This window comes from Carcharhinus amblyrhynchos, chromosome 28 (assembly GCF_965287045.1).
Source record: "Carcharhinus amblyrhynchos chromosome 28, sCarAmb.v2.hapA, whole genome shotgun sequence".
Lineage (NCBI taxonomy): Eukaryota > Metazoa > Chordata > Chondrichthyes > Carcharhiniformes > Carcharhinidae > Carcharhinus > Carcharhinus amblyrhynchos.
The window spans coordinates 33,127,858-33,155,753 of NC_137351.1; the positions used below are offsets into that span (position 1 = coordinate 33,127,858).

The window sequence follows — 27,896 nt, forward strand, 5'->3', positions numbered from 1 at the left end:
TGATCTTTCTCTACACCCTGGCTATGACTGTAACACTACATTCTGCACTCTCTGCTTTCCTTCTCCCCTATGTACTCTATGAATGGTATGTTTTGTCTGTATAACGCACAAGAAACAACACTTTTCACTGTAACCCACGCAAGTGACAATAATAAATCAAATCTTTTAACATTTTAAACACCATGATTAGATCAACCAGCAATCTTACAGATACAAGTGACTGCCTGCCAAGTCTATCCAACTTGTTCTTACAATTTAATCCTTTTAAATTCTCATTTCATTCTGAAGAACCTGTGTGAGCAATTCTCAGTCGCTCCCTCATGATCCCTCAAGGTCAGCCTGTGGCACATCCATGTGGTTTAGTATCAACATTCCCCGAAATAACAAACCATCCATCTAAAAACAGAAAATGCTGGAAAATCTCGGCAGGTCTGACAGCATCTGTGGAGAGGGAATAGAGCCAACATTTCGACTCAAATATGACTCTTCTTCACAACTATGTTCCTGAACGCCTGAAAAGATGAGGCAAAGGATGAATGGAAACTGGGGACAAGGGTAACTTTGAGAGGTGACTTGGTGACCGGGAAGTCGAGTGTGTACATGTGGCTCACAGCACACAGTGGAAACAGCAGTCCGAGCGAGGATCCTAGAAATATTTATGATCCTGGGTGGATTTGGAATGTGCAGGATGGAACTGCAGAGAAAGAGGCGTATTAGGCTAGAAATATTAACTCTCTCCTCACCGTCGCTACTTGTCCTGCTGAGTTTATCCACCATTTTCTGTTTCTAATTTCAGATTTCTAACCTCTGCAGTATTTTCTTTCTATTTTAGGAAACCAATCATTTGTATCGAAACCTCTTTTGGTCCCTAAATGTCATCATTTTTTGACACTAGAGTTGATTTTCCATTTAAAAACTGTGAAGAACGAGTAGGTTTCTATTGGAATGCACAGGCTGAGTGTTGGGGAGGACTGGGATACACAGGGAGAGGAAGGGAATTGAGGCCTGAAGGTACAAATGAGTCAATCGGAGGTGTAAGGCTTTTCTCTTGGGCTCCCCACCCCATGGAAGCTTTACCCAGTACCCCAGGTGCTGTTAAATATCAGCAACTCCTACAATGACATTCTATAATCTACCCATCTTGAAAATCATGTCCCAGCATTGGTGGATGTTTCTCCCCCTGGCTACTTGCTGTCCATGACAGCACGATGGCACAGTGGTTGCTGTCTCACAGTACCGGGGACCCGCGTTCGATTCACAGCTTGGGTCATTGTCTAGGTGGAGTTTGTACATTCTCCCCGTGCCCGTGTGGGTTTCCTCCGGGTGCTCCGGTTTCCTCCCACAGTCCGAAAGATGTGCTGGTTAGCTGTATTGGCCTTGCTAAATTCTCCCTCTGTACCCTAACAGGCGCCGGAGTGTGGCGACTAGGGGATTTTCACAGTAACTTCATCGCAGTGTTAATGTAAGCCTACTTGTGACACTAATAGTTAAAATTTCAATTTACGACCTGCAAACTCTGCCACATGTGGGACAGATGCGCTTGAAGGGTTGATCGGAGGTTTGTACACTCCTTCTGAAACATCAACTTTGCCTCTTCAAGTTTGCAACCAAGTGTCTCGATATGTTGAGTGAATTTGCGAATGAGCCTTCTCTCTTTGGTCACAAGCTGGAGTCAGTGAGGGTGTTTGACCTCTTCAGGAGAGCCTGAGGACCATCCTTAGCACAAACCTACACCCTTGACATCACAGACTACTCACACTGACTCCCAGGCCCAAACTGAAGCAGCTACTCCAGCAAACGTGCAGGCCTGCAGGTGAGGCCGAGGCAGTGTGGACCCAAGGCCCCCCCTCTCCCCAGCTTACCCTTGGCCAATCTCTGTAAAACAAGCTAGATGAACTTAAAGCCAGACTCACTTTTCAAAGGGACTGAGAGACTGCTGTGTGCTCTGTTTCACGGAGACGTGGCTCACTCCTGCTTCACGGACAGTGCTCTATAACCAGAGGGTTTCTCAATCCATTGAATGGACTGTACAACGGCCTCAAGCAAGACCAGGTTTCTGATAGACAGGGGAATTAAGGGTTATGGGGAGAAAGCGGGAAAGTGGAACTGATCCACTTCAGATTAGCCATGATCTTATTGAATGGCGGGGCAGGCTCGAAGGGCCAGATGGCCTACTCCTGCTCCTATTTCTTATGTTCTTATGTTATGTAGGTGGGGCCTGCCTTCTAATCTATACCTAGTGGTGCCTAGACGTAGCAACACTGGTGAATTTTTGCTCCCCAGATCTGGAAAACCTGACACTAAGATGCTGCCCCTACTACCTTCTGTGGGAGATCACCTCTGTTATCCTGACAGCAGTTTACACCCCACCCTACGCGGACATGAAGACTGCACTGGACAAAATATACACCACCACAAATTGCCTTAAGATGAAACATCCTGAGGCCTTGTTCATCTTGACCAGAGGCTTCAACCAAGCCAAGCTCATGAGTGTACCACCAAGTTACCACTAGCAAATGTCCCGTTCCACCAGAGGCCCAAACATCCTAGACCACTGCTCCACAAATGTGAAACATGCCTGTTGCTCTTATTGCCCAGCCACACTGAGGCAAATCAGACCACAAGGCTGTGCTCCTGCTCCCGGCTTACAAGCAAAAACTGAAATGGGAGAATCCAATAAAGGAAGTTGTTCAGTGTCCTGCGGGACTGCTTCGAGTCAGTGGACTGGTCAGTATTTAAAAACTCTGCAACCATCCTCTCCGAGTACCACTATAGAAACTGACTTCAATCCTAAGTGTGTAGAAGACTGTGTGCCAAAGAAGCAAGTTTGTGTGTTTCCCAATTGGAAACCCCAGATGAACAGGGATATCCACTGCCTGCTGAAGTCCAGGTCTCAGGCGTTCAGGTCAGGCGACCCTGATCTATACAAGAAATCCTGATATTATCTAGGGAGATCCAACAAGGATGCCAAAAGACAGTACGGGACAAGCTAGAGTCCCAGGTTAGCCACACCAATCCCCGCCAACTATGGCAAGTGGACCTTACACTAAGCTGATCACTCTCTGCACCCTACACGACATTCTGCACTCTCTCCTTTCCTTCTCCCCAATGTACTCTATGAACAGTATGCTTTGTCAGTACAGTGTGCAAGAAACAATACTTTTCACTTTCCCAACACATGTGATAATAATAAATCAATCAGACCAGAGCCTTTCCCCAGTCCATCTACTAAGTTCTGTGTGCAGCTGTTGCTTCAGGAGTCTGGTGTCAGGTATACGAACGGCATGTTAGAATGAGAGTGGAGTTAGAATTATAGAATCCCTGCAGTGTAGAAAAAGGCCATCTCGCCCATCTAGTCTGCACTGTCACTCCAAAAGAACATCTTATCGAGGCCCATCCACTTCCCTAGCCCCAAAACACCGTGCATTTATATTGTTAATTCCCCCTAACTTACCCATCTTGGATGCTAAGGCCAGAACTCTACCACCTCACCCAGCACGGAATCGGAGTGGGCAAGGGTCCGACAATCTCCATCGACCTCTAGTGGGAATTTCCAATGTCGCTTGAGCGAGGCCATAAACTCCTGTCCTCAGGAAGAACTTGGCCAATCCGCCTAACCTTCACACCTTTGGAGTGTGGGAGGAAACCGGAGCAGCCGGAGGAAACCCACATGGACATGGGGATTACGTGCAAACTCCACACAGACAGTGACCCAAGGCTAGTATTGAACCCAGGTCCCGGGCGCCGTGAGTAACCATTGTGCCACTATACTGCCCCACTCAAGTCGGACTTGAGAGAGATGAACCTCAATGTTAGTTTGGGAGAGGGAGCTTCAGTTGAACTTCCTTTCTTGCCTCCAGATTGGAAGCAGGAATAAATTCATGGGAATGGAGTCAGCGATCAATTGTGGTACAGAATCAGTGGAAGGAAACTAATCAATCAAATGTCTTTGCAACTGATGGATCTGGGCTGCTGTCATCATCCTCCTGTATCATTGTCAGTCACGGTGACAAGCAGCTCCCCACAACTCGAATCTTCATGTGATTAACAATGACTAGAATGATCTCTGTTTCAGATGCAAAGGATGTTCACTGGGTAACCTCTGGAATGAAGATGACCCAAGTTATTGATCCGAGTTATTCATCCCAGAGTTCTGATGCAACACACCAAAACGAACAAGGTAACTTATTATTAGAAACAAAACAGATGGCAAGGGGTAGGGTGGCACAGCGGGCAAGAATGCTCTCTTCCGTAGATGAGGCTTATTTTCGAAACTCACATTAACAACGTAAAATTCTCCTCCTCCAATTTTTCCAAGTAAAATTAGTTTTGAGTGTTCTCATACCGGTTCCCAGTGGATGTGAGCCCATAGCGCACGTTTAGCATTAACTGGCACACAATTTCACACTGGCGTATTTGGAGTTTGGAATCGAGAGATATGGTCCATTTGCTGGGCAGGGGAGATTTGTTTCTCTCAAGTCTGTGATGTATCGAGTCTGCAAGTGTTCATACTGCCTGAAGGTCAAAAAGTGTGTTGATCTGATAAGGCACGGTGTAAAAGATTGTGTGTAGGAAAGATAATAGCAGATGGAATTAAGGAAAATGCAAACACAAGGAATAAAGAAATGGCCGGAGGACAGAGAGTAAATTGAGAGGAAAATTCTTGGACTGGGCAAATGAAATAAGTGTTGTTCCACAGGAGTCCTTGTCAATAGCACTTTCATTCCTGCATTGAAGAGACATTACTGAAAAATGCGGCTGACACCAAATTGAGGGATGGCAAATTTTGGCAGTGATTGTGAAAGCTGCAGAATGGCATAGATCAGCTGGCAGTGTGGGCAGGCAGGTGGCAAATGCAGATGAGTGGGAAGCAATATATTTTGGAAGTAAGATTAGTGAAAGAATGATGGTCAGATTTGAAATGCAATGGCGGGGCTTTGGTGTGCAGATACTTAGATCATTAAGATGTGTGGTTTAAGCCACGCTAAAGTTGCCCCTTAGTGTCCTGAGATGCGTAGGTTAAAGGGATTAGAGGGTAAATGTGTAGGGATATGGGGGTAGGGCCTGGGTGGGATTGTGGTCGGTGCAGACTCGATGGGCTGAAGGGCCACTTTCTGCACCCTAGGGTTTCTATTATCCTATGAAGATGGCAACAAATTAACATGGCTGTACAGAAAACAAATCCACAAATCAGTGGTATCCAAACACGTGATTAAAAACGTGGATCTGGACCAGTTTATCAAACCTGCCCCGTTTAGATATGTTGCAGCCGTGTGGATTCAATCCCCTAATCATACAATCACAAAGAAATGGGGCAAACCCTCCAGGCAATTACTCTCCCATTCACTAAAGTTACCAAGGTGTTGGAGCAGAACTCCCAAGTTTGTGGCTTGAACTGAAAATGTTCCCCTCTCTCAAGACAATCTCTAGCTCTGTTTAGAAGGACTATGGGGAATCTATCTTCATGGTCATTTTCAGGTGCAATAAATCTTAATGCAATTTGAGTATAGTGGTCAAAGCTTCATTTTCGATCATTTTAATAAAGCAACCTAAAGCCTCTGTAATGGTCTTGCCTTGGACCTAATAACATTTCAGAATATTAGAAGGACAAGAGCAGCAGATCTGTGACAACATCGTCACCTCCAGGTTCCTCCCCAAGTCAGACTTTATTCAGATTTGTCGTATGTTGAACATTCCTCAGCATTAAAATCTTGGAACTCGCTACTTAACATCCCTTTGCGAGCACCCATCACCACATTTGCAGCACAGTTTTGAGGAGGCAAATCACCGAAACCTTCTCAAGGGCAATTAGGGATTAAATTAAAGGGCAATTAAGGTTGTTAAGAAGGCATACGGTGTCTTGGCGTTTATTGGTAGGGGGATTGAATTTAGGAGTCGTAGCGTTATGTTGCAACTGTACACAACTCTGGTGCGGCCGCACTTGGAGTACTGTGTGCAGTTCTGGTCCCCACATTACAGGAAGGATGTGGAGGCTTTGGAGAGGGTGCAGAGGAGGTTTACCAGGATGTTGCCTGGTATGGTGGGGAGGTCCTATGAGGAGAGACTGAGGGATTTGAGGTTGTTTTCGCTGGAAAGAAGGCGGCTAAGAGGGGATCTTATTGAAACATATAAGATGATTAGAGGTTTAGATAGGGTGGATAGTGATAGCCTTTTTCCTCTGATGGAGAAAGCTAGCACGAGGGGGCATGGCTTTAAACTAAGGGGGGGTAGTTATAGGACAGATGTCAGGGGTAGGTTCTTTACCCAGAGGGTGGTGAGGGATTGGAATGCCCTGCCTGCTGCAGTTGTAAATGCGCCTAGTTTGGGGGCGTTTAAGAGGTCTGTGGACAGGTTTATGGACGAAAAGGGATTGGTTTAGGTTAGTGGGTCATTGTTGTTTTGGGTTGTTGTTTTTTTTTAACTGGTCGGCGCAACATCGTGGGCCGAAGGGCCTGTTCTGCGCTGTAATGTTCTATGTTCTATGTTCTATGTTCTAAATACTGGCCTGGTCAGCGACTCCCAAATCTTGAGAACGAATATAAAATTCATTAGCTGTACACGTATCAGGGGTATCTCTTTCTTGATCTGTAACCTTTCTGAGTGCAGTGGTATGTACTTGCACAATAACATTAACCAGGTATTTATACTGTGTAGCTATTCTGGTGTCCAACAGATAATTGGTCAATCTTCAGATATGTGCCTGCTATAGGATTGGTTGGTGGCACTCCCATTTTTGCGTTAGAAGTTCAAGTCCCACCCCAGAGACTTGTACGCAAAAAGTAGACAGTACAATTGTTAATAGTGTTTGTAGGTGATATTAAACCAATGATAATTACCAGTCACTGTAAATACCACTAATGAGATGCCATGTACTTCATTCACAACACAAGCTGCTTTCTGCCTCTCAGTTTGACCTAAATGATTCCTATGACATTCAAAGCACTGGAGAGTTCTCTCTGGTGTTCTGGTCAATTGTTTATCCAATAGCTAACATCTAAAAATAGATTCTCTGGCCATTATCATATTGCTGCTTGTAAGATCTTGCTGTGCACACTTTGGCTATCACACTTCCTGCGTAGTGTCTTTAAAAACATTCAACTGACTGTGGTGTGTTGCATCAAGCTGAGATCAGGAAAGGTAAATAAAGGGTTTTTATGATTGACTTCATCATGTCTTCAGTAGTGATTTGCACCTTGTTGTTCCCAGTGAGGTAGGGCTCCAGTCTGGTAGGAACAACTTGGGCTACAATGATCCTTCTCTGACCATAGCAGAAAAGGTCCAGCACTTGCAAAGCTCTTGGTAGCAACATAAAGCTGGATATGACCCTTTGATGGTGAATTGCACTAAACCTTCTTTATGATATTGATAAACCGGAACACAGAAAGATATTCGCCACTGGGATAATCCATCCAATCATCGGACATGGCTTTGTATTTGGATGAGAAAAGATGGATACAGTGTTAAGATCACATTGCTTCATTCAAAGTTTGGTAAACGTGGGATTACCAAGTGCAAGTAAAGACTATTGAAGATAAAGTAGGGTTAGAACCCTGAGATCTATGGGAGAGCCTGACAATGGAGATTGATGGCCTCAACCACAACAGTGGGTAACTTAATAAGACAAAATTTCACACCTCACTTGCCAAAAACTCGATATTCCATTATTTGAGCCACACTTTTGAATATTTGCCCGATACAATATCTTGTTCAAATATTAATGTCACCAACAGTCAAATGTTCGCTGGGCTTTCCTGGAACATGTAAACCCCGAATTCACCCGAATAGTAACCTCTTGACCTCAGGGTGGTCTGAGGATGACTGCTGGGGGAGTATCGGTAAGAACTTTCAGCACAGACCCAAAATCTTTTCCGACCAACGCTTTGATTTCTTTGAGCAAGTGAAGACTCAGACAGACTGGGAAAAGTCCTGTGATGAGAAGAGAAGCCAAAAAAGAAGGAAGACAAAGAGGAATCTAACTTTCAATTAAACCACAGGAATGAAATGAGGAACCACAAGTTCAAACCAGTAAACAAACCAATTAATTGAGGAAATTGTGCACAATTCTGGTCGCCTCACTACAAGAAGGATGTGGAAGCTATTGAAAGGGTGCAGAGGAGATTTACAAGGATGTTGCCTGGATTGGGAGGCATGCCTTATGAAGATAGGTTGAAGGAGCTGGGACTCTTCTCCCTGGAGAGACGAAGGTTGAGAGGCGACCTGATAGAGGTTTATAAGATGTTGAGAGGAATAGATAGGGTGGATTCTTGGAGGCTATTTCCCAGGGCTGAAATGGTCGCTACGAGAGGACACAGGTTTAAGGTGCTGGGGAGCAAGTACAGAGGAGATGTCAGGGTAAGTTTTTCACTCAGAGGGTGGTGAGTGAGTGGAATCGGCTGCCGTCGGTGGTGGTGGAGGCGAACTCGTTGGGGTCTTTTAAGAGACTTCTGGATGAGTACATGGGATCTGATGGGATTGGGAGTTATAGATAGGTCTAGTAGGTAGGCCTACTTCATGTATGGCGAAATTCTTCATGTATGGTGAGGTCAACAGGTGAAATAAATGTCCAGATAGTTTAGTGATGGCAAAATCCATGGAATCATTCACAAAGCCAGTTAGATGTTACTCTGGGAAGGGTGGGTGGATCCTCCCCAGATCGAGAGGTTGATATGGACTAAATGGATTTCTGCACCTGCAGTTGTGATCTAGTAATTCACAAATCACACAGAAAGAGTACAAGCGAAATGGCAGATAGTCAGTGTTTTATAATTGCTTTGTTAAATTCCACAGGACGTGGGCCATTAACCATCATCCTTTAGAAGAGAAAAATAAATCCCATAAAATACAGTCCCAGCACCTTCTGTGACACTCTCCATTAATCTCTTACAGAACATGCATTGACACTTAGACAACTTCAGTAATCCAGCTCAGGAACATGCCAGCAGTATCCTGACCCACATCACCAACTGGAATCATTGTTTAACACGTGAACAAGCTGCACTAACACATACTCACAATTAACTCAAATTCTCTGCTTGTTTCTAGAATTTAACAACTTGACATCACTTGTTTTACCAGAAAATCAGCTTTTTCTCCCCCCAACAGTTCTAAACGTCACATTGTTTCTTTTTAAAATGTTATCTGTGTGTGGGATGTGTCGCTGGCAACACCAGCATTTATTGATTATTGCAAATTTCCCATGGGAAGACGGTGGTGAGCCTTCCTGGACTGCTGCAGGCCCATGGTTTAGCTACCCCCTCAATAATGGTAGAGAGAGAGTTCCAGGATTTTTACCCAGCGACAGTGAAAGAATGTTTTTGTTCTGAGTCAATGTGGTGTGACAGTTGGAAGTGTACTTGTGGATGGTTGTATATATTCTTCCTTAAAGTTTAAAGTTTTTTTATTAGTCACATGTAAGGCTTACATTAACACTGCAATGAAGTTACTGTGTAATCCCCCTAGTTGCCACACTTGGGTGCCTGTTCGGGTCAATGCACCTAACCAGCAAGCCTTTCAGAATGTGGGAGGAAACCGGAGCACCCGAGAAAACCCACGCAGACTCGGGGAGAATGTGCAGACTCCACACAGACAGTGACTCAAGCCAGGAATTGAACCCGGGTCCCTGGAGCTGTGAGGCTGGAGAAGTGGGAAGCGTTTTGGTGCCAGTTGGAGCTAGCCGATATTCTTCCCACTCAGAGTGTAATTCCTGTGTGTTCACTCGTGTTTCTGTGAGGTATGAAAGTTTTTGAAAAATGATTTTAAAAAGTTGAATTGAAATTCAGCAATTTGAAATGAGACAGCACAAACCTGCTTTACGATGAAAGGCCACCTTCCAAAGCGAGGGTAAGAAAGGCAAACAAGTTTCTGAGATGGCATATCAAAATGTTACAACAATACAGCAGACATGGCGAATGTATCTCTGGAAGATACAGAGAGCAGGACTTTGAAAGCTGGCTTTGGGCGGCACGGTAGCACAGTGGTTAGCACTGCTGCTTCATAGCTCCAGGGTCCTGGGTTCGATTCCCGACTCGGGTCACTGTCTGTGTGGAGTTTGCACATTCTTCTCGTGTTCGTGTGGGTTTCCTCTGGGTGCTCCGGTTTCCTCCCACAGTCCAAAGATGTGCGGGTTAGGTTGGTTGGCCGTGCTAAGAAATTGCCCCTTAGTGTCCAGGGATGCGTAGGTTAGAGGGATTAGTGGGTATGGGATATGGGGGTAGGACCTGGATGGGATTGTGTTAGGTGCAGACTCAATGGACTGAAGGGCCTCTTTCTGCGCTGTAGGGTTCTATGATTCTATGAATAGGACTCTTGAAAAACTGCTAATGGAATAGTTAAGAATCTCTCTCTCTCCTTCTTAAGTTAATAAATCCTTTCTCTACAGACTAAAATTGCAGATACAGATAGTCCATCAGAAAGGACCTCAGGAGAAATACATCAATTTCTGGGAGATGGATTATGGATAGTAAAGATCCTGCAAATGCAGTTACTCAGACTTCACCCTGACTCCAGGATTTTAAAGCAACCAACGAACTTAAAACAGCTGCAACATTATGTCTCAAGCAAAGGACTTAACCATATATTGTTTAACTTTTTATTTGGACTCTAACTTTCCTTGCTTTTAATACCTGAGTAACGTCACATCTGTAGTTCTTTTTTCCCTCAAGTTTAGCAGCCAATAAACTGGCTCTTTCAGGAAAACCTTGTGATTGGCCTTTTATTATTCCCTGCTTAGATATTACCGAAGATACATTTGGGATGTGGGAAAGGCCTCTACAGGGGAAAGAAATTTAAAAACTTTTGTCGTCACCAACTGAAGAAACTGAATGGAGGAGAGCCAGTTCACTCCTCCTCACCTGATCTTCACAAGTATCTTCACAATGGGCCGATCTGTGAGGATGTGTATTCTCTGTAATCTGTTAGCTTTACCTGTGTCATTAAAGTTAGCAACAGACTGAAATGATGGTTAGGAAAAGAACCATCAAGCCTGTCCCACGTTCATCATGACCAGATACACCGGAGAGAAAAAAAACCCAGGATTAATAAGAAGGAAAACAGTGGAAAATTCGTCTCCGACCCTCTTCAGGCGATGAAACCACCCAGTGTGAAACAATCCCCACCTCGGCTAAGCAATGCTCGAGCTCTCTCCTGAAAAAAATATAAACAGCGGGAGCTGCGTTTGCCCGAAACCAAAAAACCTCACCCCAGGTCAACGGACTTTTGACCTCCACCTGCAACAATTCCCCTGGGAGGCAGGATGGGGAAATTTCCCAGAAAGAGTCAACTCCGGCACACCAGGTCAAGATACGTGGCAAAGAAGGCAAGAACAGGATTGGCCATTTCACCTGTTGATGTTGCTTTGCCGTTCAGTAAGATAATGGGCTGATCCTCAATCTCAACACCACCTTCTCACAATATGTCTTGATTTGCTTAGAAACCAAAAATCGATCCATCTCAGTCTTATTTACTCACACGCTGAACATTCACAATTCTCAGGGGTAAAGGATTCTGAAAGTTCAGAACCCTATGAGTGAAGAAGTTTCGGTCCTGAATAACTGAACTCTTATTCTGAGACTCTTGACCATGTGTTCTATATCCCCCAAACAGGAAAAACATCCTCACACAGCTGTCCAAACAAGTACTTTTGAACTTTATATGTGTAGACTCGCTACTCTCTGGGAAAAGAAGACCTGATGTGGAGATGCCGGCGTTGGACTGGGGTAAACACAGTAAGAAGTCTGACAACACCAGGTTTAAGTCCAACCGATTTATTTGATAGCAAACTCACAAGCTTTTGAGATTTGCCCTTCGTCAGGTGAATGGAGAGTTCTGGCCTCAGACAGAGCACATAACAGCACAGACAGTTTACAGATTACTGATTAGAATGTGAATCTTTACAACTAACCTGCTGTTCAAGTCTTAAAGAAGCCCTGCCTAACATTTGGTCTACCCTCACTTTTGCATTGGTTAAATACTTGTCTCCAGTCCTCCCTGTTGTAGGTGTTGGATGTAGTTTGGTAGGTATTATTAAGGTATTGCTAGTCTCAGGTAGTCGAACACTAGGTATTTATCAAGTACCAGAAACGATATACATTGGTACAGTAAAGGTTCCACTATAGGCTCCATGCTTGCCTTTACACATGGCTCAGTCCAAAGCTACATGGGGGGTCATGTGTTCTCTTACATCACTGTATGGGCGGTACTGTACTCAGACCCACATTAACCCTTTATGCACCACACCATTATACCATATCTCTCTTTATGTCTTTATCTAATGAATTTACAAGTTATCCCAATTTATCCCATAAATTACCACCCTATCCTCCCCTCCTCAAGTTCATAGGTTCAGGTGGTCTTAGACCCTTCCAAATTTTTTTCTCACTACAGTCAGAGTGGTAGAACCTGTCGCTGCTGGAGGTAAACTTTGTTGAATTAGAGTTCGTGGCATCCTCTTTATCTGCTCTTTAATATGAATCGCTCTTTGTCAATTCCCCGGTTGTAGTGATAGTTCGCAGTTGGTTTATCCCAGTCTTTACAGGGTGGACCAACTCTAGGTTCATAGCTATGGTGTTTTTCTCTCTTCCGTCTTTGTGTACCTCACCGTGACACACACTGGGATGAAGGACGCCTCTTTGTGTTGTGAGGGCATGATGTGGTGGTAAGCTCACCTTTGCGTTGTCTGTGTGGTATGCTGTGGTTAATGGATAGCTGCTATTCAGGTTCAGCATTGTCTGAGGCATTACCACGTTGCTGGAGACTGCAGCATCTGCCTGTGGTCTCGGTTTATGTGGTGTTGGATTTCAGGTCAAGACTTTCCTCATTGCAACTGTCATCCATTCGAGGGGTTGTGGTAACTATCCGGTTGGCTGGTCTGACCAATGAAGGGCTTCTGGCACCTGTAACGAAAGTGGACAAAACCGGTTCCGCAAAAAGAGAAAACAATTCAAAACTGAAATTCCAGTTAAGAGAATCTTTCTTGTTTGAGCTCTCAAGAAATTGAAATTCTGTATAATAGACCACGTGAGATGTTTTAACACCTTTTGCCGTTTTGAGGAGATTCAGGTCTGCGCAGGTATTTCTCTCAAGAGAGAAATAGACTGGTTGCGGATGACGTTGTTCATAGCCAGAAGTCTCTTGCTGATGGTTCTTTGTCTGTAAGGACCATAACACCTAGTGCACCTCAAGTCCAATTTAAAGTTTGTGCGATGGCCATTAACTGAGATGTCCACACTTCAACGTAAAAATCTAGGATCTTTTGACCTCACCCAAGAAGTATGGCTGTGTGTCTTCCTGACATACTGTCTTGGCCTTGTGAATCCTTTTTTGGAGTCTCCCATATAATCTGATTTGGATTTGTACAGATTCCCAAAGTGTCCTATAGTTACATTGAAAGCATTGGGCTGAAAGTGCAAGACATTGATCCCCTCTGGGGGGAAGCTTTGCTCTACAAAGCTGGCATGGTCATCGAATCATAGAGTCCCTACAGTACAGAAGAAGGCATTCGGCCCATCGAGTCTATACCAACCACAATCCCACCAGGCCCTATTCCCTTAACCCCACACATTTACCCTGCTAATCTCCCTGACACTAGGGTCAATTTGGCATGGCCAATCAACCTCTTTGGACTCTACTCTACTGGTTGGCTAGGATATTGCTTCCCTTGGTCTATAGTGTCCCTCTCTGTGCTATTTCACAAATTGGATGGAAGATTTTTTTTGTTGTTGACTTTTTCCCCTTAATATGGAAGTTTACTGCCAATAGATTTGAGATTGCTTGACAATCTAAATGGCTTTCTCAAGGGTTGGATCTTCCTTTCCTTGAAACTTGTCTGAGAACGCAACATAGGGGAGCCCAGCAGTTACCCCACAGGGAGGCGATGGCCGAGCAGTATTATCGCCAGACTATTCATCCAAAAAAATCAGCTAATGTTCTGGGGACCCAGGTTCAAATCCCACCACAACAGATAGTGGAATTTTAACTCAATTAAAAATATCTGGAATTTAGAATCTGCTGAGGACCATAAAACCATTGTCGATTGTTGGAAAAACCCATCTGGTCGACTGATGTTTAGGAAAGGAAATCTGCCATCCTTATCTGGTGTGGCCTACATGTGACTACACAACAATTTGATTGATTCTCAACTGCCCTCCAAGGGCAACTAGGGATGGGCAATAAATGCTGGCCCAGCCAATGATGCCCATGTCCCAAGAATGAACAAAAAAAACAAATCTGGCACTGCCTCACCTTTTCTACCCCTGAGTAGCTCAGATTTTGGTTTGCCATAATAACAGTCTTCAGCCACTCTCTATAGATCACCAGATCACAGGTTCTCCTGACTGCTGGATGTGGTTATTAAATTGAAACCTTTCAAGGATTTTGTTACTTCTTAGGTTAAATAAACATTGAACGATTTTAAAATTTCGTTAAGCTTTGCAGATGATTGGTTGATTTCTTTCCCAGTTATTATATCATCAGCTATCAGTCCTACTGAATAAAGCAGTGTGTTCATTTGTCAGCTTCTGTCTTTTTACTGATACCTTGTTCATGTACTTAAGGAATCTCTTTCGTCAAAGTCTTCAATTTTGTGATCTATCTGGGCCTTGGAAAAGTCCAAATTGATCTGGAAGAGTGGATTTCTGATCCAAGTGTGATGATACACTTGGATCAGAATATATTGATATATTTTGAGTTTAGGGTGGAGCTGCTTTAAGAGGAATCAAGGAAAACCCTAAAGCTTTCTACAGGTACGTCAGGAATAAAAGAATGACTAGGGTAAGATTAGGGCCAGTCAGGACAGAAATGCAAAGTTGTGCGTGGGATCCGTAGAGATAGGAGAGGCGCTAAATGAATATTTTTCGTCAGTATTCACACAGGAAAAAGACAATGTTGTCAAGGAGAATGCTGAGATACAGGCTATTAGACTAGACGGGATTGAGGTTCATAAGAAGGACGTGTTAACAATTCTCGAAAGTGTGAAAGTAGGTAAGTCCCCTGGGCCAGATGGGATTTATGCTAGGATTCTCTGGGAAGCTAGAGAGGAGATTGCAGAGCATTTGGCTTTGATCTTTATGTCGTCATTGTCTACAGGAATAGTGCCAGAAGACTGAAGGATAGCAAATGTTGTCCCCTTGTTCAGGAAGAGGAGTAGAGACAACCCTGGTAATTATAGACCAGTGAGCCTTACTTCTGTTGTGGGCAAAGTTTTGGAAAGGATTATTAGAAATAGGATTTATAATCATCTAGGAAGGAATAATTTGCTTAGGGATGGTCAACACAGGTTTTGTGAAGGGTAGGTCGTGCCTCACAAACCTTATTGAGTTCTTTAAGAGGCGACCAAAGAGGTGGATAAGGGTAAAGCAATTGATATGGTGTAAATGGATTTCAGTAAAGCATTTGATAAGATTCCCCATGGTAGGCTATTGCAGAAAATATGGAGGCATGGGATTGAGGGTGATTTAATGGTTTGAATCAGAAGTTGGCTAGCTGATAGAAGACAGGGGGTGGTGGTTGATGGGAAATGTTCATCCTGGAGTTCAGTTACAAGTGGTGTACCTCAATGATCTGTTTTGGGGCCACTGCTGTTTGTCATTTTTATAAATGACCTTGATGAGGGTTAGAGGATGGGTTAGTAAATTTGTGGATGACACTAAAGTCAGTGGAGTTGTGGATGTTGCATGTTACAGAGGGACATAGATAAGCTGCAGAGCTGGGCTGAGAGGTGGCAAATGAAGCTTAATGCTGAAAAGTGTGAGATGATTCACTTTGGAAGGAGTAACAGGAATACAGAGTACTGGGCTAATGGTAAGTTACTTGGTCGTGTGGATGAGCAGAGAGATCTCGGAGTCCATGTGCATAGATCCCTGAAAGTTGGCACCCAAGTTGATAGGGTTGTTAAGAAGGCGTACGGTGTGTTAGCTTTTATTGATAGAGGGATTGAGTTTAGGAACCATGAGGTCGTGTTGCAGCTGTACAAAACTCTGGTGCGGCCGCACTTGGAGTATTGCGTACAGTTCTGGTCGCCACATTATAGGAAGGATATGGAAGCATTGGAAAGTGTGCAGCAGCGATTTACCAGGACGTTTCCTGGTATGGTGGGAAGGTCTTATGAGGAAAGGCTGAGGGACTTGAGACTGTTTTCGTTAGAGAGAAGAAAGTTAAGAGGTGATTTAATAGAGGCATATAAGTTGATCAGTGGATCAGATAGGGTGGACAGTGAGAGCCTTTTTCAACAGATGGTGATGGTTAGCATGAGGAGATATAGCTTTAAATTGAGGGGTGATAATTATAGGACAGATGTCAGAGGTAGGTTCTTTACTCAGAGAGTAGTAAGGGTGTGGAATGCCCTGCCTGCAACAGTTGTGGACTCGCCAACTTTAAGGGCGTTCAAATGGTTATTGGATAAACATATGGATGATATTGGAATAGTGTAGATTAGATGGGCTTTAGATTGGTTTTCACAGGTCAGCGCAACATCTAGGGCTGAAGGGCCTGTAGTGTACTGTAATGTTCAATGTTCTATGAAGCGTTTTGTTACAAGAGTCGATTCGTCTGCAGATGCTAAGAGTGCAAGCTAATAATTGATTTTAGCTAAGGAATGTGTTATTTTGTAGAGTTAATAGACTTCTTGTTTCTTTAGGTTCTCCTGGGCTTTCAGACCAGTTACTCAGAGTCGTGCAGTTAATGGGACGAGCTAAGATTGCAAGGAAAAAATACTGTTTCAGTTTCAATTTAAAACTACAGGCAGTTGCAACCTGAGCTATAGAGGAAACAGTTGTCTCACTTTCTCTCTCTCTCCAGAAATGTTCTGAAAGCTCTGGGACTGTTAACCTAAGATAAGTAATTATGCCTGTGTTTTGCTAACTAATTTTAAAGAGTTGATTTAGTCTATAAGAGGAATATTGCTTGAATTGGAACTCATAGTGATAGGTCAGCAGTTAAGAATTGTATCTTGTCATACTTGAATATTGTTCAATTGTTAACAGTTAAGCTAATTTATTTGTTATAGTTAAACTGCATTGTTAAATAAATTTTGTTTTGATAAAAGCTTCTTAATTTGTCAGTAGAGCCTGGATTGAATCATCTTATCCTCACACTAATGCCAAAGTAGAAAATTGTTGGGGTCTAGTCTGGCTTCATGATATACTTTGGATTTGTGACCTAATACCCAAAAGCAAAAATAAAATGTTTAAACTGTAGGTTTAGCTTTAAGATTTTCTAAAGCCCCAAGATGGTGATGCAGTACGCTTCTTCCCGAAAGGCTTTCCCAGTATTTGCTGATATTAGTGGGCTCCTGCGCTAATGACATTTGCTATCTCAACATTTACAATTTCTCAACAACCACCTGGATTAATTGGTTCGAGCCTTCCCCACTTTGGCGCAATGTTCTTGAGTCATGGTAGTGATGAACTCTGACTTTTACTGGGTTTTTGAAGCTGCCTAAATAGTTATGATCCATTTTCAATGCATTATTTTTTTGTTCTGAGGGAACTCGAGTATGTGTTCAGGCACAGATTCAGGCTTCTCTGACTGAGCTTTAAATGGCAATTTCTGACCATTGCAGGTGTTCAACTTTTTTCAGAACTAGTGTTGTCCATTTTTAGCTCACCCCTGCTCGGTCTACTGACTCTGGAACTGGAATATCTCCTGTCTCGCCTGTTCACGGGAATCGTAGCGGGTGGGGGTTGGAGGGGTGTGAACCATGCAAAGGTCCATTGACCTCGGATGGAATTTTCTGGTTTTAGGGTGAGCATGGCTGGAAAATTCCACCCTGGGTATTGAAGCTTTCTTCCACGTGATTCAGTGGAGTCTTCTGCTGCAGTGAGAAATTTAATTTCTGCCTTCAGCTTCCAAGCCTTTCTTTGGAGCTTGTCTCTGGTGATTCTCTGTCTTCACCTCCTTTGCTGGTCAGAATGCTTCTTTGATTTTTTTTGCCTAAGGTCTCTGGATTTTAATTTCTACTGCAGTTTCTGTGAGGTTTTGAGTTATTCCATTTGTAAGACACCATGGTGTGAGCTGTTGGCATAGTTCAGTAGGTCTGTTAAAATATTTCTAGTCTTAGGTTGTTTGATAGCAGGAATTTATTAACTACTAGAAACTATATAGAGGTAGGAAGGTCAAAGCTAGGAGCTATCTCCATACCTGCTTCTACACACAACTCTATCCAACACCACACTGACCCTTGGGTGCATGTTCTCTTACATTACTGTATGGGCAGTACTGGTCACGGTCTCACATTAACCCTTCATATGCCAGGCCCTTATACTACACTCCCCAGTCTCTCAAACTGTAATACTCTGTCAATAGGAATATTATTCAACTCTAAATGTTATATATCTGTCTGTCTTACAAACAGGATTCATTCTTTTAGCTATCTGAACCATTTTCCATGCCACCTCATCATACCCACCAAAACTGGGCTCAGAACTCCAGAGACAGGCCAAATAATGACCTATAAAAGGCAGAATGGGAATTCTTGTTCCAGCGTCTCCTGCAAGCAACGGGTCTTTGTAGATCATTCAAATCAGAAAACCCTCATTAGCATCTCTGTCCATTGTTGGAGATGTGATGTGGAGATGCTGGCGTTGGACTGGGGTAAACACAGTAAGAACTCTCACAATGCCAGGTTAAAGTCCAACAGGTTGATTTGGTAGCAAACGCCACTAGCTTTCAAGGTTTGCCCCTTCATCAGGTGAGTGGGGAAATCTGTTTTGTTTGTGATCAGAATCCCACTCACCTGACGGAGGCAAAGCCCCAAAAGCTAGTGGCGTTTGCTACCAAATAAATCTGTTGGACTTTAACCTGGTGTTGTGAGACTTCTTACTCCACTATTGGAGAACCACTGAGGGTGAGTGAAAATATTTCACTTACGTCAGGAGAGGTGAAGGAAGGTGAGACTTGGCCTTAGCTATCAGCATCCCTGTTACCCTCTAAATCTAACCCTACACATTAGATTGGCTAGGTTTGCCAGAATGGTTGGATCCCGTGAATAGGATTAATAATAGAGATTAAAGCCCCTGTCACTCACTCATTCCACCATGGTTCCCTCATGGGATTTTATATTATACATTCCAAAGCTCAGGACTATCTGCTGAGGGATGCACTAAACCCTGGGGACAGACACGACAGAGACCCAGTGGGGGGAGGATCTATCAGCCATAGTGAACTGAGGGGAGGGGAATTGTACAGAACCCCCTAAGGCTGTACGACTCACATTGAATGTACACAGTGAATGTTACACACATCACAGTTGTATTGAAGGACCTCAGAGTGTAGCTTGAGGGCGGCACAGTGGTTAGCACTGTCTCACAACATCAGGGATCCGGGTTTGAATTCAGATTTGGGTCACTGTCTGTGTGCAGTCTGCATGTTCTCCCCGTATCTGTGTGGGTTTCCCCTGGGTGCTCTGGTTTCCTCCCACACTCTGAAGATGTGCAGTTTAGGTGGATTGGCCATGCTAAATTGCCCCTGGTGTCCCGAGGTTAAGTGAGTTAGTCGTGGTAAATGTGCAGGGTTACGGAGATAGGTCCTGGGTGGGATTGTTTTTGGTACAGACTGAGAATGGGTCGGATGTCCTTCTTCTGCACTGGAAGGATTCTATAATTCTGTAGGGATTTCTAACTTGATCTATGCAGACAACCAAAATGCCATTGCACACTTTGTAATAACATTTTAAAATGTCTGTAATGTTATTTTTGACTGTACACTGTTCAATGTTTAGCATGATGTGTGCAGAACACCTGAATATTCTTGCACTGTGCAATTCTGAAACATTTGTGATCCTTGTTCAGATCTTTTAGGAGTAAAGTATATTTTTTGCGAAATAAAAAGAATGTTTAGCAGGCTGCAATGTTCTCTGTCAGTGGGAGCTGGACAGGATTATTGCCCTGGTCAGGCTGACATTCCCCAATAGGAGAGTGTTGACTGGGTTATTCTCAGGATGTGGGTATGCAGGCGTTGGACTGGGCTAACCCCGAAAGCTTGTGAGGCTATTATCAAATAAATCGGTTGGACTAAAACCTGGTGTTGTCAGACTTTATTCTCAGGAGACAGCACAAGTGGAAGCTGAGCTGGGGTAAAGCCCAGATGGTGGAGGAAAATCAGCCCTCCTGCTTCTCCACTAATCAGTATTCCGGGAACCGTGTGTGTCTTTATACACCCTTCTCTGATCAGAACCTTCCACACACCTGAGGAAGGGACCGTGTCTCCGAAAGCTTGTGGGTTTACTATCAGATAAACTGGTTGGACTCTAACCTGGTGTTGTCAGACTTCTGACTGTGTGCAGTCCAAAGCCGGCATCTCTACATCATCTCCACTGATGGTCAGAGGGAACCAATCGCTGTCTGAAGCTGCCACATCAGTGGAACATTTTCCCGGACTGGTAACACTCACTGAGCTTTCTTCCTAGTGGGGGAAAAGTCGAGCTGATGGCTCGGTGCTGGCCTGCCGCCAGAGACTGCACCTCATTCATTTAAACATCCAGCAGATGAGAATCTCCTTTTGCACTGTGTGTGTGTGGACTCTTGGTAAGACAGCCACAATGTTAATATCCTGATCTTTGTGACATCCTTACACTGAATCCCTCTGTATTATTTTTTTTAACACAGAAGCAGCTGATGTCCTCTGACCTGATCATTGTCCATCGCCTCTCCCAGTTGCTAACTCACCTCCCCCCTACAGCCAGACATGGACAGGTCGATGTGGAACCACAGCCGGCAGCAGAGGTGGCAAAGTGCTGAATGAATGAGAGAGAGAGAGAGGGGGAAGAGAACGCCTTCGGCTTAGCAGCATGTGTCGCTGGAAGGGACAGGCAGTGCGCAGTGCACACAGGAGACAATGCAGTAAGTAGCAATGCAAAGACAAAAACAAGTTAAAGCGAGTTTAGCTTTCACCTGCCCAGCACCACCCTGTGACTCTCCCTGAGAAATCCGCAGCTTCTCCTGTGTGTGTGGATTGAGTTCAGGGTGAAATCCGATCCTTATATCTGAGTGTTTGCAGCCACAGATAAACTTTCCAGGAATAGGTTATATATTTTTAAATGTCTTTTGTACCAAGGGGGGGAATGTTGTCAGAGTTAATCAGAGCTGGGGTGCGGAATGTCTGAGTAATTAATATTTCGGGTGCATCAGAAGTTGTTCTGCTGTTTTTGCCCCGTCTACCGCAGTCATTTCCAGCTCCTGGGGCAGGAGCAGGCGGTCATGTTACAGAATTGTTGAAGTTGTCTCGGTAAAAGTGTGCAGCTTCCAGCACTGAATCCTCCCGCAAGTTGGGGCTGAGAGCAGCCGAGATGTGAGCAGCAGCCAGCCCTGGCACTGATGAATTGCAGTAAGAAGTCTGACAACACCAGGTTTAAGTCCGACCGATTTATTTGATAGTAAACTCACAAGCTTTCGAGGTTTCCCCTCTTCGTCAGGTGAGTTCTGGCCTCAGACAGGGCGTATAAAGCACAGTTTACAGATTACTGATTGGAATGCGAATCTTTACACCTAACCTGCTGTTCAAGTCTTAAAGTGGCCGACAATGTGTGTGGAAGGGGCACTGATCACAGGTTAAAGAGATGTGTATTGTCTCCAGACAGTACAGTAAGTGAGGTTTTGCACACCCAGGCAAGCCATGGGGGCAACACACACACTGCTGAATGCAACAAGCCCACTCGGATATGTGCCGTTTAACAAAGAATTCAGAAGGAAAGCAGTGAAGTTTTGACCTTCCCAGAGCTTGAAGCAACTCAGCATCTTGGAGGGAAAACTGCCTGTACTGTTCCCCCAGACAGATCTCGGGGGAGTGGTGGCTGAGGGGGTGTACCAATGGATGTTTGATTTGGAATGAGTTTAACACACACATTACACACACCAAACAACCCTGTGTTCATCATTATCTACACATTGATTTTTGTTTAGCAGAAGGTTAGAGGGCGGCAGGATAATTGGGCTGTAAAGCGATAATAAGCACACATTTATTAAGCGGTGGGTGGATGTGAGATGTTATGCTTTTTAATATAATGAACCTCAGGAGGGAGATTGACCAGGAAGGAATCATAGATCTCAAACTTGCCTCCCCAGTGCTTTAAACATAAACCTCTTCACAAATTAAGCAAAAGACATCCCAAAAATGAATTATTTTTATCTGCATTTCGTATTTTCATTTCTCATTGTAAAGTGGTCAGTGAATAATCACTATTGGAAGTTGGGAGACCTCACTGGATGATATTTAGCAGAAATGAAACAACCAAATACTCAATCCACTACTTTAATGGGATAAGAAGTCTCACAACACCAGGTTAAAGCCCAATAGGTTTATTCAGTCGCACAAGCTTTTGGAGCACTGCCCCTTCATCAGGTGAGTGCACTGTTGGACTTTAACCTGGCGTTGTGAGACTTTTTACTGTGCTCACCCCAGTCCAGCTCCAGCATCTCCACATTAATGGGATACTTGCCGGAGCCGTTAGCAATCTGCTGCTATTTTTCGCCTCCTGAAATCCAGACCCGCGAACGGTTTCTGGGTGCAACAATCCTTGATTTCCAAGTTAAGGAATCCTAGTGGATTCGGATAAAAAGGGAGAGGCATTTTTGGAGTTCAGCTGGGATTTTGGAATTGCCAAACTGCCGCCCACCAACAAGGAATTCTCTGTCCCCTTTCCCCAAGTGGCTTGGAAAGGTTTCCGAAGAGCCCTTGGGTTATCCCTAAGCCTGATGGTGGGGAATGGCCGCAGCTGGAGTACTGTGTGCATTTTTGGGCGCCGCACCTGCGCAAAGATATTTTGGCCTTGGAGGGAGTGCAGAGGAGGTTTACTAGGCTGATACCGGAGTTGAGGGGATTGAGCTATGAGGAGAGGCTGAATAAACTAGGCTTGTACTCATTAGAGTTTAGAAGAATGAGGGGAGATCTCATTGAGACGTATAAGATGATGAATGGGATGGATAGGATAGAGGTGGAGAGGCTCTTCCCGCTCAGGAAGGACAGTAGGACTAGGGGGCACAGCCTCAAGATAAAAGGGGGGCGGTTTAGAACGGAGTTGAGGAGGAACTTCTTCACTCAAAGGGTGGTGAATCTCTGGAATTCTCTGCCCGTTGAAGTGGTGGAGGCTGCCTCGCTAAATATTTTTAAGACGCGGGTTGATGGGTTTTTGATAAGTGAGGGGATTAAGGGTTATGGGGAGAGGGCGGGAAAGTGGAACTGAGCAGCGACAGATCAGCCATGATCTTATTGAATGGCGGGGCAGGCTCGAAGGGCTAGATGGCCTACTCCTGCTCCTATTTCTTAGGTTCTTATGTTCTTATGTTCTTATGAATGTTGTCCGGTCTCTGATCTGTCTTCGCCACAATTATTACTGAGCCAGAGTTACATTGAAAAGGGCCACTTTCACTGATGGACTCTCATTGATCCCTGCAAACAGTGAGTCTAACCTTGTTAGGCTTTAGAAGATGATGTAGGCATTGGCAACTGCATAAACAGCCTATGTTTAATCTTATTAAGTTAGAGAATATTTTATCACAAACGTGTCATAAAATATTAACAAGACTGTCAAATCTCTTCTGTCACAAAATAATTGCTCCCACCGTCTCATGATACTTCCATCCACAATTCCTAGCCCTATGTGTTATATTAATACCCGGCCCCCCAGCCTGAGTCCAATACTGAAAGCCCAGGACAGTATTATCTGATCTATCCAAATTCCAATAACGATTGGACTGCAATGCTTCCACTCTGTGGCTCACCGTCACCTTTTGAAGGAACAGGATAAGAAATGCTGGCCTTTCCATCAATGCCACGAGCAAATAAAAAAGAAATCCTGCTTTGGTCATTGTTATAGAATTATAGGAAAGTGGGTAGCACGGTAGCACAGCGGTTAGCACTGCTGCTTCATACCTCCAGGGTCCTGGGTTCGATTCCCGACTGGGGTCACTGTCTGGGTGGAGTTTGCACAATCTCCTTGTGTCTGCGTGGGTTTCCTCCGGGTACTCCGGTTTCCTCCCACAGTCCAAAGATGTGCGGGTTAGGTTGATTGGTCATGCTAAGAAATTGCCCCTTAGTGTCCAGGGATGTGCAGGTTAGAGGGATGAGTGGGTATAATACGTAGGGATATGGGGGTAGGGCCTGGGTGGGATTCTGTTCGGCACAGACTTGAAGGGCCTCTTTCTGCACTGTAGGGTTCTATGATTCTATACAGTCCGTAAGATATAGGAGCAGAATTGGGCCATTTGGCCCATCGAGTCTGCTCCACCATTCAATCATAGCTAATGTTTTTCTCATCCCCATTCTCCTGCCTTTTCCCCATAACTCCTGATTCTCTTATTAATCAAGAACCTACTTTTCTCTGTCTTAAAGTCATTCAATGACCCGGCCACCACAGCCTTCTGTGGCAAAGAGTTCCACAGATTCACCACTGAAGAAATTGCTTCTCATCTCAAACATAAATGGGGACATAAATGTAGCTGTGGAGAACACTGGGTTACAGGGTTGTAAACTGGACAGTATTGCAGTTGACAAGGAGGATGTGCTAGTTATTCTTGAGGGTTTGAAAATAGATAAGTCCCCTGGGCCGGATGGGATTTACCCTAGGATTCTCTGGGAGGCAAGGGACGAGATTGCAGAGCCTCTGGCTCTGATCTTCAGGTCGTCGTTGGTCACCGGTATAGTGCCAGAAGATTGGAGGTTGGCGAATGTTGTCCCATTGTTTAAGAAGGGGAACAGAGACTTCCCTGGGAATTATAGACCGGTGAGTCTTACTTCTGTTGTGGGCAAGGTTTTAGAAAAAATTATTAGGGATAGGATTTATAGTTATTTGGAGAGTAATGAAATGATTAGAGATAGTCAGCATGGTTTTGTGGAGGGTAGGTTGTGCCTTACTAACCTTATTGAGTTTTTTGAGAAAGTGACCAAAGAGATGGATGGGGGTAAGGCAGTTGACGTGTATATGGACTTTAGTAAGGTGTTTGATAAGGTTCACCATGGAAGCCTTCTGCAGAAATTGCAGATGTATGGGATTGAGGGTGATTTAGGAAATTGGATTAGGAATTGGCTGGCGGGTAGGAGACAGAGGGTGATGGTTGATAGTAAGTATTCATCATGGAGTTCGGTTACGAGTGGTGTGCCTCAGGGATTTGTTTTGGGGCCACTGCTGTTTGTAATTTTTATAAATGATCTGGATGAGGGTATAGTTGGGTGGATTAGTAAATTTGCTGATGACACCAAAGTCGGAGGTGTGGTAGATAGTGAGGAAGGGTGTCTTAGTCTACAGGAAGACTTGGACAAGTTGCAGAGCTGGGCCGAGAGGTGGCGGATGGAGTTTAATGCGGAAAAGTGTGAGGTAATTCACTTTGGCAGGAATAATGGATGTGTAGAGTATAGGGCTAACGGTAGGACTTTGAATAGTGTGGATGAACAGAGGGATCTAGGTATATGTGTAGATAGATCCCTGAAAGTTGGGAATCAAGTAGATAGGGTTGTTAGGAAGGCATACGGTGTCTTGGCGTTTATTGGTAGGGGGATTGAATTTAGGAGCCGCAGCGTCATGTTGCAACTGTACAAAACTCTGGTGCGTCCGCACTTGGAGTATTGTGTGCAGTTCTGGTCCCCACATTATAGGAAGGATGTGGAGGCTTTGGAGAGGGTGCAGAGGAGGTTTACCAGGATGTTGCCTGGTATGGAGGGGAGGTCCTATGAGGAGAGACTGAGGGATTTGAGGTTGTTTTCATTAGAAAGAAGGCGGCTGTGAGGGGACCTTATTGAAACATATAAGGTGATCAGAGGTTTAGATAGGGTGGACAGTGATAGCCTTTTTCCTCGGATGGAGAAAGCTAGCACGAGGGGGCATAGCTTTAAATTAAGGGGTGGTAGTTATAGGACGGATGTTGGGGTAGGTTCTTTACCCAGAGGGTGGTGAGGGATTGGAATGCCCTGCCTGCTGCAGTTGTGGATGCGCCTAGTTTGGGGGTGTTTAAGAGATCTGTGGATAGGTTTATGGATGGAAAGGGATTGGTTTAGGTTAGAGGGTCATTGTTTTTTAACTGGTCGGCGCAACATCGTGGGCCGAAGGGCCTGTTCTGCGCTGTAATGTTCTATGTTCTATGTTCTATCTCTGTTTTAAAGGATCGTAAAAAGTCTGACAACACCAGGTTTTAGTCCAACCGATTTATTTGATAATAGACTCACAAGCTTTCGAGGTCTCCCTCTTCGTCAGGTGAATGGAGAGTTCTGGCCTCAGACAGACCATATAAAGCACAGACAGTTTAGAGATTACTGATTAGAATGCGAATCCTTACACCTAACCTGCTGTTCAAGACCTGAAGTGGCTGACAATGTGAGTGGAAGGAGCACTGATCACAGGTTACAGAGATGTGTATTGTCTCCAGACAGTACAGTAAGTGAGGTTTTGTAAACCCAGGCAAGTCACGGGGGTTACAGATAGTGCGACATGAACCCAAGATCCCTGTTGAGACCGTCCTCATGTGTGCGGAACTTGGCTATCAGTCTCTGTTCAGCGACTGCGCTGTCGTGTGTTGTGAAGGCCGCCTTGGAGAATGCTTACCCGAAGGTCAGAGGCTGAATGCCCGTGACCACTGAAGTGTTCGCCAACAGGAAGGGAACAGTCTTGCCTGGTGATTGTCGAGCGATGTTCATTCATCCGTTGTCATAGCGTCTGCATGGTCTCCCCAATGTATCCCCAATGTATTAAAGGATCGTCCCTTTAGCCTGAGGTTGCACTCTCTGGTTCTAGTTTTTCCTACTCGTGCAAACATCCTCTCCACATCCGCTCTATCCAAGCCTTGCAGTATCCTGTAAGCTCAGTTCAGAAGGTCATTCCAGGTTGTGTTGGCTGAGATAGGGAGCTGCTCCACATTGCAAACCAACGTAGTCCATGGGTCCCAAAAACTGGGTGGATCACATCAAACGTAATTTCCCCTGCACTGTTCGCAACTGGCAAGTACAGCCTGTACTTACAAAACTCAAAATCTAATGTCGGACAATAGATTTGTTTCTGCAGTTGGACAACATTTGCTAAGTAATCCTCAGTGTGCTAAGAATTATACTGACAACCAATTTAAGATTGTCAGTCAGACTCAGAGTGTAGTGCATTTGCCTGTATTAAAACATATTAATACATGTGCTCCGTACCAGCATACGTTCTGTGCTGGCATGGAGCACATTCACACATCGAGCCTGTTTCAGCTAAACAAAGTAAGTGACAGCCATTTGCTGATTCATTCCACAAGACAATGCCTTGACCAATCAGTAAGAAGCCTCCAAGTTAAAGTACCAAAGGTTTATTTGGAATCACGAGCTTTCAGATTCTGCTAAATCACCTGATGAAGGAGCACCGTTCGGAAAGCTCATAATTCCAAGTAACCCTGTTGGACTTTAACCTGGTATTGTGCGACTTCTTGCTGTGCCCACCCCAATCCAATGCCAGCATCTCCACATCTTGACCAATCAGAGTCAAGCTGGTTTAAGTTCCAAACAATGCTTGCCATTTAACTGTCGGTCATCATCAACTGGTGCATTCTCCATGGTAATGCCTCTACCAATCAGAGTCCACTTGCCACCCAATTAGCACTTTCTTTTCACACAGACTAAATTTGTTGATTTCCTTTACATTGTTTTCCTCCCAATGTCCTGATGAGCGCAAGATGAAAAGATTCGACAAAAAAGTGTTTGTTCAACAATATTCAAGTTTTGTATGACAAAATACTGCATTTATTAAGCAAATTACATGTATAACCCTGAGTGCCCTATCACTTTCTGATAGAACACTCTAACATCTGTCTTTGGTTTCCTGAGCTGTTCCAGTGCAGTTCCTCATGAACCAGACACATAAAACTCAAAGTGGTCTGTGTTCCTGCAAGTTTAAGCTTTACCATTGGATGTTAATAATGTCAAAATGCGACTTTGGTACACATTCCTTT

General features: G+C 44.3%; 1 protein-coding gene across 1 annotated transcript in view; it reads left to right on the top strand.

Moving 5' to 3' along the window:
* Positions 1-20,705: 20,705 nt before the first annotated feature.
* ctxnd1 (cortexin domain containing 1) overlaps positions 20,706-27,896 on the top strand; it is a 67,347-nt gene continuing 60,156 nt past the window's right edge. The window contains exon 1 of the mRNA XM_080214284.1: positions 20,706-20,831. The gene's annotated coding sequence lies outside the window, so the exon portion shown is untranslated. The remainder of the gene's footprint in view (positions 20,832-27,896) is intronic.